This window comes from Elephantulus edwardii, unplaced genomic scaffold, assembly GCF_000299155.1.
Source record: "Elephantulus edwardii isolate Elephantulus edwardi_28Jun2011 unplaced genomic scaffold, EleEdw1.0 scaffold00052, whole genome shotgun sequence".
NCBI classification, from domain to species: Eukaryota; Metazoa; Chordata; class Mammalia; order Macroscelidea; family Macroscelididae; genus Elephantulus; species Elephantulus edwardii.
Window position 1 is genome coordinate 982979 of NW_006399802.1, and position 11579 is coordinate 994557.

Genomic DNA, 11579 nt, shown 5'->3' on the forward strand with positions numbered 1-11579 from the left:
TTTTAAATTAGTTGGCTGTTTTATGGAGCATCAATGTGATGGCAGCCAAGAATGGCAGAAGTGAAACTAAACCAAAGTGGATAGACATGAAATTTACTTTAGAAATAAAATGGGTAGAATTTGATTATGGATTAAATAAGAGAGGACAGAGAAAAGAATGGAATTTGGGGAAAGTGCCAGGAATGGTTTCTTGGTTTTTTGTGTGTGTGGTGTGTTGTTGTTTTTTTAATTGAGTAACTGAATAGGTATTTTTAGTGCCATAACGCAAATACTAAAATAATAAGGTATGTTGTTTTTGTTATGTTGTTGTTATGTACCGTCAAGTCGCTTGCGACTCGTAGCAACCCTATGTACAACAGCCCTAAACCCTGCTCTATCCTGTGCCAATCGCACTGCCTCTGACACACCTATCCCGATTACCCCAGTCATTGAATCAATCCACCTCATAGAGGGTCTTCCCCTCCTGCGCTGTCCCTCCACCCTCCCAAGCACGATGTCCCTCTCCAAGGACTTGTCCCTCATTACAGCATGTCCAAAGTATGTCAGATGAAGCCTCAGAATCCTTGCCTCCAAGGAGCAGCCTTGTTTAACCCTCTCCAGAATGAATCTGTTTGTTTTCTTGGCAGTCCATTGTACACTCAATACTCTTCTCCAGCACCACAGCTCAAAGGCATCAATTCTCCTTCTTCCTAGCCATTGTCCAACTCTCTGATGCATAACAAGTGATTGCAAAGACCATGGCCTGTATCAGACGTACCTTAGTCTCCAGAGTGACGCCATTGCTCTTCAGTACTTTGGAGAGGTCCCTAATAGCAGACTTTCCCATCGCAATATGTTTTTGTTTTGTTTTTATTATTATTTTTTATGTGTGTACTGTCAAATCAGATCTGACTGGTGCAGGAGGCAATTATTCCTCCTTTTTCAGTAGAGCATCTGGTAGATTTGAACCGTGTACCTCTGGGATTGCAGTGCAGCTTCTTGCCACTAGGCCACCAGAGCTCGCCTGCAATGTTTTTTTTTATTTCCTGGCTACTGATGCCAAGAGTGTTGACTGTGGAGCCAAGCTGACTAAAGCTGTGAACAGTCTCAATCTCTTCACCATCCATGCTGTTGCTGCCAATTGGTCCAGTGGTGAGAATCTTTGTCTTCTTGACATTGAGCCTCAATCCATACTGAAGGCTGCAGTCCTTGACCCTCTTCAGCAAGTGCTTCAGATCCTCAGTTTCAGCAAGCAGGGTTGTGTCATCTGCATAACGCAGATTGTTGATAGACCTTCCACCAATCTTGACCCCACATTTCTCCTCATAGAGCCCAGCCTCCCGGATAATCTGTTCTGCATACAGGTTGAAAAGGTATGGAGATAGGGTGCATCCCTGGCGTATGCCCTTCCCAATTTTCAACCATGCAGTGTTCCCTTGCTCTGTTCTGACGACTACCTCCTGGTCCAAGTATAGGTTTCTCATTAGTATGATCAAGTGTTCTGGGATTCCCATTCTTCTCAGAGTCAGCCACAGTTTGTTATGATCCACACAGTCAAATACCTTTGCATAGTCAATGAAACACAGATAGACATTCCTCTGGTATTCTCTGCTTTCAGCTAAGATCCATCTAACATCAGCTACAATATCCCTAGTACCACGACCCCTTCTAAACCCAGCCTGGACTTCTGGCAGTTCTCTGCTGATGTGCTGTTCCAGTCATTTTTGGATAATCTTCAGTAGACTCTTGCTTGCATGTGAAATCAATGATATTGTTCTATAGTTTCCATACTCTGTTGGGTCACCTTTCTTTGGAATGGGAACAAATATAGACCTCTTCCAGTCAGTTGGCCAAATAAGGCATACACTACTAAGTACTCCCCAGACTATGGATACTTTGTTCCTTATTGCTTCTGTAACAAATTACCTTACACCTAATGTCTTAAAATAAAACAGCACATTATCTTTGTGTTCTGGAAGTTGCAAGTAGCTCTTGTTGTTGCTATGTACAGTGAGTCAGAACCAGCTGTAGCTGATGCTCCAGCATGTTTTCAGAGGCAGTAAATTACATGGAAGGAGATCCTCTATCTTTCTCCTGCAGAGCAGCTGGTGGGTTTAAGCCAGGTGCCTTTGGGTTGGCAGCACAGCTCCCTACCACTAGGACACCAGAGCTCTCTAAATAGGTCTTACAGGTCTAAAATCAAGGCACCAGCAGGACTACTTTTCTTCTGGATGCTCTTGGGGAGAAATCATTTCTTTGCCTTTTCTGGCTTCTGAGGGCAGACCCCATTTTTTGTTTTGTTGTGTTTTGTTCTTGGCTTCTCTGGCATGTTTCCATTGTCACATCACAACAAAATTATAAACCAGGGAGAATCCCCAACCTCATAATTTTGACCTCCAATCCCAACCTACTGGCAATGATTTCCTGGAGAGCTGAGTTTAAAATTATTTGGGCAGAGTGGAAGTACAAGTTGTTGTTGTTAAGTGCCATTGAGTCGTAGACTACTCATAGCGACCCTATGAACAAAAGACCTGAACACTTGTATAACTTTGGTCGTTTCTCTATGTTCAAAGAGTTTTGGAGGCTAGCTATTTCGGAAGTAGATGCCACTCCTGCTTCCAAGCTTGTTTTAATCAGGAAGCTCCACCAAACGCTGTCCACCATGGGTAACCATTATCGCATTTGGCACATCAGTGTCAACAGTGTTTAGTATCACAGCAACCACGAGTTACCTCTGTACAGCAAATGGACAGACCAGTGCTATACTACTTAGAAGAATGTTTGACAAAAAACAATTTAAAACAGCCCTGAGGTTCACAGATTAAAATCACCCACGTTGGGCTTGGTAGCATAACACCCTAATGCTCACCAATCCCAGCCAACAAGCTTTTGTAGAACCCGGCTACTACAGAGGACTTTCAAACTGGATTCCAGCCCCATACTGCCAACCAAAAGAGGTTTTAAATAGGAGCCCTTATCACATCGTCTCACTTCCCTTAGCAAATCACCATTCCACTCTAATGCTCACCAATGCCAGGCAAGTAGAAGAGAAAGAAAAATATTAAAATACTTCAGCTTAATGTGGAGATTGATTACTCCATTTCCACCACCTTTTTATTCCCTGATGTTAGTGTAAGGCAGATAACTAATGCATGGCTTCACTCTTGCCCTCTCCTTTAAACTTTCCCCACACTCCCCCCAGAAAACAACATGGTAGAGACACAGTGTTATTTTTCCCTTGGGCTTCTACTCAACCAGAGTAATTTTTAACTCAGTGCTCCAGGCAATCATAGCCATTCACAGAGGTAAAACCTGCCGTATGAACCAGATATAACTGCATAAATTAGATTGTCCATAACGTAACCAAATCATCCAGGCACCTCCCTAGAACAGAGAATCGCTTCTGTAATGCTGAGTATCCTTGTGAAGTTACACATAGATGGGAATGCAATTCTTTTCTCCCAAGAAAAGCACACAAGGATTATGTTTACATTGCCTAGAAAGAATTCTGAAACACCCTAAACTGTATAGACCAGCCTCATGTTTGCAAGAGCATAAGACTGAAAGGCATGCTTACAAACTAACTAACTAACTAACTAACTAACTAACTAACTAACTAACTAACTAACTAACTAACTAACCCTTTCATGACTGGTGGGACAAATCATGCTCATCTGTATTTTCTGGTTCTGGAAAGCTGTTATCCTACTTTTAGTGTGTGCTGCCATCTGGTGGGACCCTGTATAACTGTGAATCTGAAGAAAGCTGCATTAGATATCCCTCAGGATTTATGTGTCCCACTAATTACATTAGGGAACTCTGATGGCCTAGTGGTAAGAAGCTGCACCGCCATCTCAAAGGCCTGTGGTTCAAATCTGCCAGCTGCTCCCTGGGAATAGGATAAGCAATCTCCTCCCGTGCGATTAACTGCCTCTGAAAACCCGCTGGAGGGTCAGCCATGGGTCAGTTCAGACTTGATGGCACACAACAACAACAATTATAGGGTGCTCTGGTGGCCTACTGGTTAGAAGCTGTGCTGCAGTCCTGAAGGCACAGGGTTCGAGCCCACCAGCTACTCCGCAGGAGGACGGGCAATCTCCTGTGTGAGTGAACAAAGACTGCTGCTACTAACACACAGCCACATCTTTCTGGCTGTACAAATCTCCCAACAGCCTTTTGGAAGAAACAAGGCAATCTCCTCCTGGATGATTTACTCCTTAGAAACTCACTGAGTTTCTTTTAACTCTATGGCAATGAGTAGTAGTAATTGTATCAAAATCCTTATCACCTCATGAAAAACTGTTTTCATTTAATTCAAAATGCCATCCATTATTGAAAACGCATAGTTTTCAACAGCAACAACAAATTTAAGCTTAAAGTAATTCAGTCTTGAAAAGGTTAACTGGAAGAGAAGGGTTTTAGTTCATATTTCAGGACCACTTAATCATTATTCATAACACCTATTATCAATCAGTTTTTCCTAAATCATTACTATAGTACTTTGTGTTTATTTGGCATGTGAGTGTGTGTGAGAGAGAAAAAGACGGGCACACAGTGCTCTTTACTGGAATTTTAAACTGCACTTTTCTTTATGAGATTGTTGTTGTTCCTGTTTTTATGTGCCGTCAAGTCACTTGCGACTGATAGCGATCCTATATACAACAGTTCTAAACTCTGCTCTGTCCTGTGCCAACCGCACTGTCTCTGACACCCTCATCCCAGTTGCCCCAGTCACCAAATCAATCCACCTTCCAGAAGGCCTTCCCCTCCTGCACCTGCCCTCCACCCTCCCAAGCATGATGTCTTTCTCCAAGGACCTGTCCCTCCTTACAACATGACCAAAGTATGTCAGACAAAGTCTCAGAATCCTTGCTTCCAAGGAGCAGCCTGGTTTAACCCTCTCCAGAATGAATCTGTTTGTTTTCTTAGCAGTCCATGGTACCCTCAGCACTCTTCTCCAACACCAAAGCTCAAAAGCATCAATTCTCCTTCTGTCCTCCCTGGTCATTGTCCAGCTCTCTGATGCACAACAAGTGATTGCAAAGACCATGCATGGCCTTTGCATGACCAAGACCAGATGCACCTTAGTCTCCAGAGAGACACCGTTGATCTTCAGTACTTTAGAGAGGTCCCTAACAGCAGACTTTCCCATGGCAATACGTCTTTTAATTTCCTGGCTGCTGGTACCAAGAGTGTTCATTGTGGAAGTATGGAAGTATATTTTATTTAGCACATGTGCTGCCGAAGTGAGCACTGGAAGTATATTTTAAACCAATATATTCTAATTCTTTTCTGTCTTCTAGGGAAGTAAGGTCAGCCAAAGAGTGCTCAGTCATCCCTAACTAATAGCAGTTCAGAAAGTTTAATTGGCATAGCTATTCTAGAAGAACTGGAAAAGTATTAAAAACTGGTTGGCCTTTAACTTTGACTATTGTACAAAGTTAGAGACACAAAGCTATGATCTAAAACCAAACCAAAACAAAACAAAACCCTGCTCATTCTCTTTTGAGGTCCACAGTGCTCAATACCAGCAACGAGCCTGTGAGGTACGTTTCATGACTGCCCAGCACCATCTAAGAAGACATGCTAGATACTGGTTTAGGGCTTGGGAAAAACAGCCCAGTTTGCTAGTCAGCTTACAGCTGAGGATAAATGTGGGATCCCAGGTGGCCATTCTTTTTGAGTACTGAAGTGAATTTCTTCAGACCTGTCTGAATATTTAAGACACATCAAATGTTCATGATTAGCATCTAAAGCCTAGCATGAACATAAGCCCTCAACGTCTCTCATGTCTTTCATGCCACTATTTTGACATTTCTTTTAATTCTATCTCTCTTTTTTTTTTTTTTGGCTGTGTACATAGGGTGCTTTATTCTCCACAGAGCGATACATGCTAAGGAGGGTTGGGCTTGGGCCAACGTCCCCATATGTACAGAACTGAATAAAGTGGGTCTCCAAGAAGTCTGATTTGCCTTGATGTGGGAAGGGAGAAGGGGAAGATGGAGATAAACAATAAAACCAGGGATGTGTTTAGTCTTGTGCTGGTTCTGATATGGAATGCTGGGTGATAAGGCAGCTCTCGTTGTCACTGTCACTTCCAGACTGGGGATGACTGCCGGGCTTGCAGGGCCTTCTGTACCACATCTTCCCACTGTGCGTCTGAGATCTCCCGCGCCCAGGCAGGAACCCCTGGAGCAGGAAGGCTGATTCCAGCCATTGTCCTTTTCACCAGCTCTACATGTTCTGGGTCCATGGGAATAGAGCTATGGTTGCTCAATGCTGTAGCTCCCTCCTCCTCTTCATCTTCACTCTCTATGGGAGGGTCTGGCAAATGCAGCCCTAGGGCCTGGATCCACTCCTGGATGTCAGCAACTACATCTTCTATATCCCCGACAGGTGCCAACTCCACCTCCTCTTGTTCAGGATCTTGGTTCAGGGGCTGGTAAGAATAGCCAGCTGGGCCTACCCCTGCTTCCTCCTGCTCTTCTTCGTGCTCTTCACTGCTCCAATCCCCAGTGCCTTCTGTGGAGCCCACATGCGGCCCTAGTTCCTCAGTCTGATTGGGAAAGATTCGCTCTGGGCCCATGGTGTCTCTTGCTAGAACAACTGCTGCCATCCGGGGCAGGGGCCGCTCAGAGCCCGCGGTGGTATCCCTAATTCTATCTCTTAAAAACAATTTCTCTTTTCTTCCCTTTCTTCCAGCTCCTGAACATGCACGCTCTTCTTATGATTACTCCTCTACCATTATAAAAAAAAAATAAATAAAACGAAAGACCAGAGAACTCTGGTGGCCTAGCCCATAGGGACTTGTGCTGCCATGACTCTGTCACCAGTTCTCTATATTCATTCTCAATGTGTAATGATGCCTTGGATAAAAACTCCAATCTGACTGGAGGACTTCTCAGTAGTACCTGAAAGAAGTTGAGGGTGGTGAACATCTTTTGATAGCAAGGGTAATAAAAATGGAGGGATGTTGATAGAAGAAGTTTCTACTTTAAAAAAAAATCTCTCCAAACTGTATGATTGATAGCAGTTATGCGAAATAGAGAAGCACGCTGAGTGGTAGACTGGAGAAGGTGAGAAGACAATCAAGCTCTGGTTTGAATGAGTTGAATTTGTAACATCTACATCTCAGGAGCCAAAAGTACAAACAGATATATCTTGGAGGAGGTGCGGCCAGAGTGCTTCTTGGTGGCAAGAATGGTAACCTTCCTTTCACATACTTGGGGCATGCTGCTAGGAAAAGCTATTCCTTGGAGAAAGACATCACTCTTGGAAGGCAGGGGCAACGAAGGGAGAGGAAGACTCTCAACCAGGTGGATTGACACAGTGACTGCAGCATTGTGCTTGAGTGTGTCGGAGATTGTGAGATTGGCACAATATAGGACAGGGTTCAAATCTATTGTTTATAGCGTCACTATGAGTCTTACTGATATATGGAACAGCACCTAACAACAAGACCTGGTCTTTTTTTTTTTAATTCATTGTGGATACCTTTTTTAATTTTTAAATTGTCTTTTTTATTCATATATATTATTTCTCACATTCCTTCATTCACATTGTGTTTCATATGATCATTCCCATACATTGCATTTTATAAAATTAATCATCATTGATCCATGCCCACCATTCCCCCATCCTTTTCAGATCCCACTGGATCTTTCCTACTTCCTTTATCTTCTCTCTCTGCCCAGCAAGACACTTTCAATGAGAATCTGGAGAAAGATACCATTGGAAATACAATCCATTTGGCATAAATTGTGGCATAAAATTTATCTTTGTTTTTTGCCCATCAACAAACGAATGGCTAGAGAAGCTGTGGTATATTCGCACAATGGAATACTATGCTGCATTAAAAAACAAGGAACCCATGCAATATTATTCAAAATGGTTGACTCTGGAGAACATTATGCTGAGTGAAATATCCCAGTCACAAAAGGACAAATATTACATGATGCCACTGTTGTAGAATGGGACTGTCCTTGGGGTTGGGGAGAGACTGAGTAAGATGGGTTCAATAATGTATACTGCACTGAAACAGAGGAGGGAGAGAACCGTCTAAAAGAGAGATGTAACTGGGTATATCTGTCATCACAGGAGACTAGAGCGAGGGCTGCATGGTGGAGGGGACCTGGGGGAGTGTTTGTAAAACAATGAAAGAATCTTTTCTTTTACTTTTCCATAATATTTGGACTCATGTACTTATAACTTGTTAGTCAAATTTGTGTCTTCTAGGTTGCAACACCCCCATGATACATCTTGAAGGATATGTACATGTACAGCCAAGCACAATCAATAAGAGTGCATCTGAATTCCAAAATCAATCTCCATAATAGTCTATGTGTTTCCTACTGCTAAAGGGGCCCTTTAGAGTAGTGAGAGAAGATCTTCACCCTGAAACCCACAGCGTCCCTTTTCAGCAGGAAGTAGCTAAGAGAATACGCCGTCCCCTTTTCCTTATGACTCAGGGTGAAGTCTCTCTCAGGGAGGAGTGATAGGGAATGGCAAAGGATACACTGACAAAGAAGATTAATCAGAACTGGCTTTGACAAGCACTGTGGCATTTGGACAAGAACACCCTGGGAGGAGGGTAGAGAGAATAGTGCAACAATGAATGAGTGGAAGCCCAAAATCTCTGTAAATGTTTATGAAAATTAATAAAATATAATTATAGAAAAAAAAATAAAAAAAAATTTATCTTTGTTTTTAAACAATCAGCCTAAGGCTGAATGTACTCAACCACATATCTTGCTCTACCTGTTTTACTAGATGGCTTTGGTGTTCTTGACTTCCAGTTGGTATACATTTAGACAATGCAGAAATCTGCTCAACTGCTAACCAAAAAGCTGTCTGTCCAAGTTCACCAGAGGTGCCTCCAGAAGAAGTCAGCCATTCAAAACCATATGGAGCTGGAGGCCCTCTCAGTGTGGCCAAAATAGAGGTCAGGAGTAGGGCACATCCTTTCTATCCAAGGTCCTGTCCTGGGAAACAACAAAAACCAGAAGAAACACAGAGGCTATCTTCCCCTAGATCAGCACCCTGAATTTGGACTTCTGGTCATCTAAATTGTAAGACAATACATGTCTGATTGTCAAATCAAGAAAGAGAAAGAAATCCCTAAGTAGCACAATTGTACTCGGACAAGTCAAGCAACTCAATTGCAACTATTTTTTGTTTTGTTTTCTTCTTTTAAATGTTTAATGTGTTTATCAGTTTTTTTGTTTTTTAATTGAATTTTCATGAATTTTGAAACCATGTTACAGAGATTGATTTGTATTCTTTTTTTTTTTGATTTCTTTTTTAATTGTCTAATAAGTTTATCAGTTTTTTTGTTTTTTAATTGAATTTTTATTAATTTTAATAAACATTTACAGAGATTGCTTTGTTTTCTTTTTTTTTGAGATTGCTTTGTTTTCTTAACCAATAAGACTCTAAGACATCATTAAATTTTCTAGAGTATTAACTACTGTAGAAAGTCGGGGACTTGAGTTTAAATGTTTAATTAAATGCTTTCCTGGCCATGTTTTCACATTTTCAACTCACCTTTTAAGTTGCCCAAGTACCTAAAGCCTCCAACTTCTTTTTTAACCATGTTACAATGTTGGTCACTGCCTGATTCTTAACATCTTCTTCTAAATGGCCATTCCATCTCCTGACTCTCTTTCCCAACTCCAGTCTCTCTAGCAGCTATACTTCCTCAAACCTTTATTTAAAAGTTGATGCTCCCTTGGATTTTGCCAATCTTTCTTTTGTTGAGCTGTTGGTAGATTCAAATTGTCAGAGGCATGTGGGCTTCTTTGGATTAACAGCTGACTACCCCATCAGAGCTCTCCAGGATTCTTTAGTGTACACCCAACATGATCTCATTACTTACATGACTAAACAGCCAGTTATTTAATAATACTTCTAAATCTAAATTTCTTGCTCATTCATATTCTGAATGCAAATAACCAGCTGCATGTATGGCATGCTCGTATAGCTGTGTTCCATAAACACTTAAAATTAACTTGTTCAAAATGAAGTTTTCTTCTCCCCATAAGCTTGGGATTTTCTCTCCATCTAATTATCAGTGAATCATGATGTCCTTATCTACTCAGAAATCACCTTTAACTCCTTTCCTCTTTTAACTCTCAGTCTGTCCTGAAATTATATCAGTTTTATACTTTAAAAGAATGTTTTCCAAGAGGAGGACATAATATGATTAAAGATAATAAGATGGGAATAAAAATACTTCTGGTGGTCTGAAGGCTACACTACAGTCATTCAAACAACAGCTCCACTGTTGAAAGATGGACATCTCTGCCTTGTATGATTTATAGACTTGGAATTCTGGTGAAGGGTCGTTATGGGTTGAAACCAACCCAACAGCAGTGTGAGAATGAGTGATAAGGCACGTCAGCCTGACTGAAGAAAATCCTTCTTGAACATCATTGACAAATACTTCAATAAGAGTTTCTTGGAATATTGCTTGAAAGAGTAAAGTTGAGATGGTCACAGAAACATCAAACATGAGACAGGAAAATGAAAAGGTAATTGTAAGCAATTTACTCCCCCCCCAAAAAAAATCAGTCTTATGAAAAGTGGCAGATTCAACCAGTTAATAATAGAAAGAACATTAAAAATAAAGAAATTAGTGGAGAGGTACGTAAGAGTAACTACTATCTTTGTAATGAAAAATAACCACTTGCTAGCAGATTTTACTGAAGAAATAAAGAGAAAATTAGGCAGACTTTCCAGCTAGGAACTGGAGTCTAACTTTGAACTTAAATTTAAGTGCAAGTACTATTTTCAAAAGGAAGCTCTAGTGACTTAGTTGTAAGGAATTCCACTGCTAATCCAAAGGTTCAAGGTTCAAATCTACCAGTTGCTTCGTGAGAACAAGGACAATCTTCTCCCATGTGAATTACAAAGTCTGTTAGAAGGTCATCTGTGAGTTGGTTATAATTTGACAGTATAAAACAACTAGTAAAAATACAAAGTACATTCTTATTGAAGAAGACAAACTGAAATCAGGTTTGTTAAACATAGATGCCCTTTAATTTTAACATATTGATTATATTTTGTGAAATATGTATAATTATTATCTTCAATCATACTATGACTCTTCTATATATTTTTAATTGCCTAACTTAAAATGTGATTTCCTAAATATGTCAATTTTCATGTTACAAATATTTTAAGTAAAATGACATTATAATATAGCCATCGTGGCATACATATAACAGATAAAGATGGAAATTTTATTTTGCTTAGATATTAATTAACACAACATGAATGCACACACTTCTAATAGTTAAATAACTGGCGGGTGGGAGGGGAAAGAATACAAAGGCAAAGGCAAAAAAAATGAAAACCAGTTCCAGCAAACATTGCCATTTTTTTTAAAAAAAAACCCTTTGTTTTGATGAGGCTTTTGTAAAGAAAAGAGCAAACCCAAGTTTATTTTAGATACGTGTCAGGAATCTGAAAGAGTTCAATTTCAGTTTTCAGCTTGGAAAATGTAAAGAAGGACCACAAGTTCCAACACGGGAACTGAAAACAAATAGCAATTATAGAAAGAGCAAGCTGAGTTGGCAGTAAAAAGGACATTTTTAAAAGGC

The 11579-nt window shown here is 40.7% G+C and overlaps 1 pseudogene; it reads right to left on the minus strand.

Annotated features, from left to right (window-relative positions):
- Positions 1-6070: 6070 nt before the first annotated feature.
- Positions 6071-6616, minus strand: LOC102877376 (annotated as a pseudogene).
- Between the last annotated feature and the right edge of the window lie 4963 nt (positions 6617-11579).